This window comes from Puma concolor, chromosome B1 (assembly GCF_028749965.1).
Source record: "Puma concolor isolate L17-30 chromosome B1, mPumCon1.1.hap2, whole genome shotgun sequence".
NCBI lineage: Eukaryota > Metazoa > Chordata > Mammalia > Carnivora > Felidae > Puma > Puma concolor.
The window spans coordinates 59,266,667-59,277,088 of NC_141670.1; the positions used below are offsets into that span (position 1 = coordinate 59,266,667).

General features: G+C 38.3%; 1 non-coding gene across 1 annotated transcript; it reads left to right on the top strand.

Moving 5' to 3' along the window:
- The first annotated feature begins 293 nt into the window (after positions 1-293).
- LOC112859124 (U6 spliceosomal RNA) lies at positions 294-400 on the top strand. Its single transcript, XR_003223443.1, has one exon. It is a non-coding gene; the product is annotated as a U6 spliceosomal RNA (small nuclear RNA).
- Positions 401-10,422: the final 10,022 nt, after the last annotated feature.

Here is a 10,422-nt window from a genome sequence, read left to right on the forward strand (position 1 = left end):
ATTTGTGTAACTGGAGTTTCCCAAGACTTTGCCAGCTTTTGCATACAGGACTTTCACCACCTGAAAGTGCCCCTTATTGGATCTCTGAGAGCATTAGGGCTTGACTTCTGTGTGCACAAACAGGCCTCTCCAGTTCTTCCCTTTCAACTGCCCTCACCAGCACTGGTTGCCTTACCAAAAAGGACATTGGTGCTGGTCCCTCCATGAAAGCTGTACTGTCTCCTGATGTTCCCAAAGGAAACCCTCAAGGTTCTAAAGCCCAGGGTTGTCACTGAATCAAAAATCATGTTTGGGTGCTTGCTTCAGCAGCACATATACTAAAACTGGAATGATACAGAGAAGATTAGCATGGCCCCTGTGCAAGGATCACATGCAAATTCGTGAAGCATTCCATTAAAAAAAAAAAAAAAAAAGAATCATGTTTGGTATGTTCCCCAAAGTGTCAGGCAAAGAGTTCTTTTTCCCTCTCTAGGGTACATTTTTTTGATTGGAAATAAACACAGTGCTGCCAGAGTCCCTGGGTCTCCCAGAATCCCTCCTGCAGTCCCTCTCCCTACCTGGCTCAGAAAGGAGTCCACTGCAGAGGACTAAAGAAACATAATAATATTATTAGCTGGCACTTACAAAGGACATAATGTGTCACGCACCACTTGAAGTCTTTTATGCAGCTTAACTCGAAACACCCCTGAAAGAGACTTACTACTAACACCCACATTTTGCAAATGGAGTATAGGAGATTAAGCACTATATGCTAAAACTGGGACCTGACCCCATGCCTTCTGTCTATAGAATCTGTGCTCTGAAATGTTACTGCTTAACAAATATCAGGCTGTCTTTGGCATTCCTATCTTTCCCTCACCACAGATACCACTCTCCCCCAAGCCAAATCCCTAGTGAGAATTAATGCCGTAGGCGCTGGCTCAAGCTGAGACAGACCTATGCCACACTACTATCTTCCAAAGTTTATTTTTCCCATCACAATTAAAAAACAGTTCTCTCAAGCCCCAAATGTCATGCATTTGGCCATTAACACTCTTCAATAGCCTGAGCTGGATTTATATCTTCCCTAGCTGTTCTTTTGGCAATGGTGAATTACCATAGAAGGACAGAAAATCTGGAATAGGGGCCACTACCCAGAAATTACAAACTCTGCCAAGGCTCTAAAATAGGAAATAATAGGAGCCAGTGGGGACTGGAGAGGCAATAATAAGGAACCAAAAAAAAAAAAAAAGGAAGTCAAAGAGATGAAAAAAAAACATATCAACTTAGTTACTACCTTTGGCCACTTATTCAGATGCTATAATCAAACCTTGTTCCTGTAATTATAACTCAAATCCCTTGGCATGGAAAGAAAACAAGTTTACCTAGTTCCTATCTTTGCCAGTTCCCCAAAATGCATCTTTTCCTCCCCAAGCCCATCCCAATAAACACTTAACTGAGAGTTGACAATTTCACGTGTGATAATTTGTGAGTGCTGGTCTCAAATGGATCTCAGGTGCGGCTAATATAAATGATAAAATCTCAAGGGCTTGCCAGCTAGAGGTGTAACCTATAAACAAACTGGTTTTAATAGCAATTCATTCCGTGACAGACACTGTGTGATGACTTCTCTGAAAGCATTCCACAGAATAAAAGAACTTGTGTTTGCACAGAATACCATGGCAACTGACAATTACATCTCAATAGAAACTTTTTTTTTTCTTTAAGCAATCTAATCAAGATTTGGGAGAATCAGAACTTTCCTGATAAATTGGTCTGGTAAATTAGAGTGCTTGCTCCTGCTTTGTGCCATAGGGCCCAAGAAGCAAAAGCTGGGCAGTGACTCAAGTGGCGACTGTAGGAGGAGATGAGCGAGATCTATCCCTCAGTGTGGGGTGAAGAGAGAGAAGTAAAAGATACGCATATATGTAACCATCCACATCCTCTACATCAATCAAGGCCATTGGATGGAATCGAGTTGATGGCCATGCAACAGCATTTCTTTCCCTTTCTTCAAGAAGTAGGTCACCCTTTCATGACCTCTACTTCCCTCTGACAGCTTTTCTACCTTTCTCTGCAAGTTCTTCTACCTCTAGTTGCTGTTCTACAAACCAAGGTTGACACTAAGTCCGCTTCTCAAAACCATTACGTTAGCAGTGGGACCCCTGGAGTAAAATCAGAAAACAACTTTGTTTTCCTACATGACCATTCAAATTCACTCTTGGGGCAAGTTCTTCCCCTTGCATTTGGATAAAAACTCTTTTAATCAGTCTCAAATTTAAAAAGTCTTCCAGCAATGTCAAGTCATTAAAAATTATTCTTTATTCAGTAATGAATATGTACAGGATGGTGCAACAAGTTAAAATTTCAATCTTAATTAAAAGGTTACAGTCTTGCATCTTGGATAAGGCATGCTGGGCTTGTTGCTGCTCTCTCCTTTCTGGACACCCACTACCACACCTAAGCATTCACTCATTAGATATCTTTGGGTCCCCAGGAACTGAATTCTCCAAAAATCCTTTTTACTGCTCCAACACTTTTATTCTTCCACGTGAGTGATGGATTAAGAGCAGCCAAACTGGTTTTTGACTACCTAAATCATGATCCATTCAGCCAATTCATTAAAATATCCATTTAGCAGGGGCCAAGATGGTGGAACAACATGGAAGATTTTTTTGCATCTCTCATCCCTGAAATGTAGCCAGATCAACACTAAACCATTTTGGGGGGTGGGGGAGAGGGGAAAGTGGGTGGTGGGCATTGAGGAGGGCACTTGTTGGGATGAACACTGGCTGTTGTATGGAAAGGTAACAAATACTTGGAGACTGAAGACCATCCTACTAAAGAATGAATGGGCTAACCAAGAAATTAAAGAAGAAATTAAAAAGTACATGGAAACCAATGAAAATGATAACACCGCAGCCCAAAGCCTCTGGGATGCAGCAAAGGCAGTCATGAGAGGAAAGTATATAGCAATCCAGGCCTTCCTAAAGAAGGAAGATAGGTCTCAGATACCTCAACCTTACTTTACACTTAAAGATCTATAAAAAGAACAGCAAACAAAACCCAAAACCAGCAGAAGACAGGAAATAATTAAAGATTAGAGCAGAAATCAATGCTATCGAAACCAAAAAAAACAGTAGAACAGATCAATGAAACCAGAAGCTGGTTCTCTGAAAGAATTAACAAAATTGATAAACCCCTAGCCAGTTTGTTCAAAAAGAAAAAGGAAAGGACCCAAACAAATAAAATTCAGAGTGGAAGAGGGGAGATCACAACCAACACTACAGAAATACAAACAATAAGAGAATATTATGAGCAATTATACACCAATAAAATGGGCAATCTGGAAGAAATGGACAAATTCCTAGAAACATATAAACTACCAAAACTGAACAGGAAGAAATAGAAAATTTGAACAGAATAGAAAAATTGAACAGGCCCATAACTAGTAAAGAAATCGAATTAGTAATCAAAAATCTCCCAAAAAACAAGAGTCCAGGGCCAGATGGCTTTCCAGGAGAATTCTACCAAACATTTAAGGAAGAGTTAACACCTATTCTCTTGAAACTGTTCCAAAAAATAGAAATGGAAGGAAAACTTCCAAACTCTTTCTATGAAGCCAGCATTACCTTGATTCCAAAATCAGACAAAGACCCCATTAAAAAGGAGAACTACAGACCAATTTCCCTCATGAACATAGATGCAAAAATCCTCAACAAGATACTAGTCAGATCCAACCAGATCCAACAATACATTAAAAGAATTATTCACCACGACCAAGTGGAATTTATACCTGAGATGCAGAGCTCATTCAATATCTGCAAAATAATCAATATAGTACATCACATCAATAAAAGAAAGGACAAGAACCACATGATCCTCTCAATAGACGCAGAGAAAGCATTTGACAAACTACAGCCTCCTTTCTTGATAAAAACCCTCAAGAAAGTAGGGGTAGAAGGATCATACTTCAAGATCATAAAAGCCATATATGAAAGACCCACTGCTAATATCATCCTCAATGGGGAAAAACTGAGAGCTTACCCCCTAAGATCAGGAACATGACAGGGATGTCCATTCTCACCACTGTTATTCAACATAGTATTAGAAATCTTAGACTCAGCAATCAGACAACACAAAGGAATAAAATGCATCCAAATCAGCCAGGAGAAAGTCAATCTTTCACTCTTTGCAGTGACATAATACTCTATGTAGAAAACCCAAAAGATTTCACCAAAAAAACTACTATATCTGATCCAGGAATCCAGCAAAGTCACAGGATATAAAATCAATGCACAGAAATCGGTTGCATTCCTATACACCAATAATGAAGCAACAGAAAGAGAAATCAAGAAATTGATTCCATTTACAATTGCACCAAAAACCATGACATACCTAGGAATAAACATAACCAGAGGTGAAAAATCTTTACACTGAAAACTATAGAAAGGTTATGAAAGAAGTTGAAGAATACACAAAAGAAATAGAAAAATATTCCATGCTCCTGGATTGGAAGGACAAACATTGTTAAAATGTCAATACCACCCAAAGCAATTAACATATTCAATGTAATATGAATATGCAATATAAAAATAACACCAGCATTCTTCACAGAACTAGAACAAACAATCCTAAAATTTGTATGGAACCAGAAAAGACCCCAAATAGCCAAAGCAATCTTGAGAGAAAAAAAAACAAAAACAAAGCCAGAGGCATCACACTCCTGGACTTCCAGACTTCCAGATGTATTACAAAGCTGTAATCATCAAGACAGTATGGTACTGGCATAAAAACAGACACTCAGATCAATGGAACAGAACAGAGAACCAAGAAATGGACCCACAAACATATGGCTAACTAATCTTTGACAAAGCAGGAAAGACTATCCAATGGAATAAAGACAGTCTCTTCAGAAAACGGTGCTGGGAAAACTGGACAGCGACATTCAGAAAAATGAACCTGGGCCACTTTCTTACACCATACACAAAAATAAACTCAAAAATGGATGAAAGACCTAAATGTAAGACAGGAAGTCATCAAAATCCTAGAGGAGAGAGCAGGAAAAAACCTCTTTGACCTCGGCTGCAGCAACTTCTTAATCAACACGTCTCCAGAGGCAAGGGAAACAAAAGCAAAAATAAACTATTGGGACTTCATCAAAATAAAAAGCTTCTGAACAGTGGAGGAAACAATGAACAAAACTAAAAGGCAACCAATGGAATGGGAGAAGATATTTGCAAATGACATATCAGATAAAGGGTTAGTATCCAAAATCTATAAAGAACTTGTCAAACTCAACATCCAAAAGACAAATAATCCAGTGAAGAATGGGCAAAAGATATCAATAGACACTTCTCCAAAGAAGACATCCAGATGGCCAACTGACACATGAAAAAAATGCTCTATATCACTCATCCTCAGGGAAATACAAATCAAAACCGCAATATCACCTCACACCTGTCAGAATGGCTAACATTAACAACTCAGGCAACAACAGATGTTGGTGAGGATGAGGAGAAAGAGGATCTCTTTTGCACTGCTGGTGGAAATGCAAACTGGTGCAGCCACTCTGGAAAACAGTATGGAGGTTCCTCAAAAAATTAAAAATAGAAGTACCCTATAACCCAGCAATTGCACTACTAGGTATTTATCCAAGGGATTCAGGTGTGCTGTTTTGAAGGGGCACAAGTACCCCAATGTTTATAGCGGCACTGTTGACAATAGCCAAAGTATGGAAAGAGCCCAAATGTCCATCAATGGATGAATGGATAAAGAAGATGTGGTATATATATATATACATACATACAACGGAGTATTACTCTGCAATCAAAAAGAATGAAATCTTGCCATTTGCAACTACGTGGCTAGAACTTGAGGGTATTATCCTAAGTGCAATTAGTCAGTCAGAGAAAGACAAATATCATATGACTTCACTCATATGAGGAATTTAAGATACTAAACAGATGAACATAAGGGAAGGAAAGTAAAAATAATATAAAAACAGGGAGGGGGACAAAACAGAAATGACTCTTAAATATAGAGAACAAACAGAGAGTTGCTGGAGAGATTGTGGGAGGGGGGATGGTCTAAATGGGCAAGGGGCATTAAGGAATCTACTCCTGAAATCAGTGTTGCACCACATGCTAACTAACTTGGATGTAAATTAAACAATAAATAAATTTTTAAAATACATAAAAATAAAATAAAATATCCATTTGGTCTTTTGATTTAATTACAATTTATGGTATGTCTTCTATTTACAGAGCACTGTGCTAAGGATACTGCAAAAGACAGCTCTCTGCCATTCAGAAATTTTCCTCTAGTTCAGATGAGAAAACATGCACACAAATAAGTAGACCACAACACCGTGTATACTATGACCCTATGGTCATGAGAATAGTAAATGCTGCAGGAAATTAGTAAAGGAAACTATCTTTTCCAACATGGATTATTGGAGAAGACTTCATGAGGACATAGAATGTGAATTTGAAACTTGAAGGCCATATAATAATAGCTCAATATGGTGTTTTATGCACATATTTCTATTAAACCCTACAACAACCTTACAAAATAGGTACTATTATTATCTGTAGTTACATATGAGAAACCTAAAAGCTAGTGGTATCAAGTAATTTCATTCAAGTTCCCATAGCTGAGAAGAGAAGATCAGGGACTCAAACATTGTCTACTTCAGAACCTTGGAGAGTACTTTCCAAAATGGGAGGTGGAGGTGGAGAATAATACAAACAAGAAAACAAAGTGAGGAAAGGTAAAGGGTGGTCAAAGAATGGGCTAACAGGACATCCCATTTTGACAGGAGGGAATAAGCTCAGTATGAGGTATTGGAAGATGACAGAAATGTTTGGTGGAACAGTGGACTCAATTATCTCCAAATGTGAGTAGCTTTTAGGAAGAACCTCTAGCAGAAGAGCATGTCTGGCAGCTATTTGTCCCATTTGCGTCTACCATCTCCCCTAGTGCTGACCACAACAAGTTTGTCTTGAATTCAAGCCTGTGTTTATTTCACCTCTTTCTTTCTTATGCCCCTAGGAATTGATCTGACAACTCCTATATGAGGAGAGTTTCTATTTACACAGTCCTGCATTCAGGTGTCTGGACAGCTCATCCTCATGACATGACTCTCCTTTTCCACAACCCAAATAAATAAAAATGCCAATCAAAAGTCTTCAGTAGGGCAGGCTGCTTTTTTAATCTTGTAGTGTGTTTAGAGGGTAAGAGTGTGAGCAAGGAGACATGTGAGAGAGGGGAAATACTAGAGAATAACAGTGAGGTGACCTAGAGGAAAGATCTATCACAACTAAGAAAAACTCATTTATCTGCTCAGAGAAAAACAGTCAATTATGATTTTCAGTGAGGTCTTAGGAAGTGTGATATAAGCTGCCATTTAGCCAATAAAAAAGTCTTTTTATTTTTTTTAGGTGTATATTATCTATCATTATGTTTGACTTACAGAGAGTGATATCCTTGTGAAATGAGGGGGTCTAGTGAGTTTTCTTCAAAACACAACAATTAATTGTGCTGCTCCTTCAACTCTTTCCTACATGACCATTTTCGCCCTAGACCTAATGTACTTTTAATCCTCATAGTCATATCACTGAGATTTTGCATTTACTAGACTACCTAGCTACTATCTTTTTTTCTTTTTCCAAATTAAAAAGAAACAAATGAGATGCGCCTAGGTGGCTCAGTTGGTTAAGCGTCCGACTTTGGCTCAGGTTATGATCTTGGGGTTTGTGAGTTCAAGCTCTGCATTGGGCTCTGTACTGATAGCTCAGAGCCTGGAGCGTGTTTCGGATTCTGTGTCTCCCTCTCTCTGCCCATCCCCCACTTGCTCTCTCTCTCTCTCTCTCTCTCTCAAAAATAAATAAACATTAAAAAATGGCGGGGGGGGGGGGGTGCAGCGCCTGGGTGGCTCAGTCGGTTAAATGTGAAACTTCGGCTCAGGTCATGATCTTGCAGTTCATGAGTTCTAGCTCACCATTGGGCTCTGTACAGACAGCTCAGAGCCTGGAGCCTATTTTGGATTCTGTGTCTCCCTCTCTGTCTGCTCCTCTCCCACTCCTGTTCTGTCTGTCTGTCTGTCTCTCTCTCTCTCTCTCAAAAATAAATAAACATTAAATTTTTTTTTTTTAATTTTAAGGAAAGAAATGAAATGGTAAGTACAGCCATTAACAGCTGCAGAATGAGTTAGAACTTCAAAACTCAGAGTGTCTAGATTGTTACTGGGTCTGGCCCTATACTGTAACTCCTATAGGGGTTGGTAGGTCTTTTCCTGTGACTGAGGTACAGGAGGAAATTCCAAAAGCATCAGGCATAGAATAATTTATATTTCCCATGGGGTTCTCCCCATTTCTCTAGGTATGGTCTCAGATTTGGGGTTCTCTTTTCAGGCATTTTTTTTTTCTGATATAGTAATGTTTGAAACCTTGCTTTCAGTCACTAAAGAAGAGCAGCAAATATACATGAAATGCCTCCTTAGGAGATTCAGAGGTACTGGTAAGTTCTGCAGTAAGGAATTGCCTTCAGTTTTATTTCACCTGGAAGTCCCCATACTTTTCTTCTTGTAATAGCTATTATCGTCCTGTAGACACATGTTAGGAAGCACTGTTATAGATGAAAATAAAGACATGCAACATCTGGCCTGTCAGACTGGATTATAATAAAAGTCTTTTGGGTTGACAGAAAGAAAAATGCATAACTGCGAGTGTATTTTTCATGCATCAAAGATCTATAAATTACATATCCTAAATATGAACTATTATGATGGAATTTTAAATGCCCAAGATAAAAATAAAATAAATAAATCAGAGTTTATCATTTCAAGTCTCATTTTTATGCTATTTCCAACAGAAGTATACTCTCATTTTCTAGAAATTTCCTTGAAATTTTTAATGAACATTCTAAATGTACCTGGGCTACATAGCCTGGCTTCTTACTCCACCTTTATAAATAGGTCTGACCCACTGAAAACTACAGAGGTACAATTATGTGCCAGAAAAATACAACTGTAGATTTTTTTTTTCCCAGAAACTGCAATAGAGCCCTCCTGTGGCTAATTTAATCCAACAAAATTTCCCTGATCTAAGCAGAAAAGCATATAAAGAAGCAGTTTTACTGCAGCTATAGCCATGGCAATGTGCTTTGAGTCTAAGAGCCCTGGGAATAAACAGCTCTATGACAAATATATATTCCCTTAGAAAGAGAAAATAAAGCCTAAGGATAGAAGGAAAAGAATTTACCTCTTTATTTTGCAGACAGTGTCTGAAGTCATCTTTATCAATTTCATGGCCATAGTTTACCAGAAGGAAAGGCCTGGAATTTAGGAGCTATTGCAGCAGTGAGAAAATATGTGTACCTTAAAAAAGGAAAACCACCTATTTCCATGACTCAAATTTCCCAAATGTTAAATGAGAAAAGAAGTTTCCATTTATCCAGAAACAATTTATCTAGCAGATACTGTAGACTGAGTATCAGTGTCCTCCTAAAATTCATATGTTGCAAATCTAAATACCCAGTGTGATGGTATTAGAGGTGGGAGGGGGGCATTTGGATGGTGATTAGGAATTAGTACCCTTATAAAAGAGGCATAAGAAAGCTCCCTTGCCTCTTCTCCCATGTGAGATTATAATGAGAGATGGCTATCAATGAGGAAGTGTATTCTCACCAGGCATCAAATCTATCAGCACCCTGATCTTGGACTTCCCAGCCTCCAGAACTAAAAGAAATTAATTTACACTGTTAATAAGTCATCAACTTGTGATATTTTATTATAGCAGCCCAAACAGAGTAAGACAGAAATTGACAACAAGAGTGTAATGTCCTTAACAAACACATAAAAAATGTGGAAGCAGCTTTGGGACCAAGTATTGGGTAGAAGCTGGAAGAATTTTGAGGTGCATGCTAGAAAAAGTCTACATTGCCAAGAACAGACCATTAAGGTTGATTCTGGTATGAATCCAGAAAGAAAAGAAGAGAAAGCCACAGTCTTTTAAGGGAATACCTACATAATCCTGAACAAACATTGGTAGAAATATGGACAAGAAAAGCCATTCTGATGAGATTACAGATGGAAATGAGGAACATATTAGTGGAACAAAGACCATCCTTGTTATAAAGTGGCAAAGGACTTGGCTGAATTGTGTTCATATGTTTTATGGAAGGTAGACTGGAAAGTGATGATAAAATTGGGTATTTGGCTAAGGAAATATCTAAGCAAAGTATAGAAGGAATGGCCTGATTCCTCTTGGACTGCTTTATAGTAAAATGCAAGAAGAGAGAAATGACTTAAAAATGGAATTATTAATTAAAAGAGGAGCAGAACTTAAAGATTTGGAAAATTATCACCCCATCTATATTGGAAAAAATGGGAAAAAGCCTATTCAGGAGAAAACACATAATGCATGGCCAAATTTGATAAAG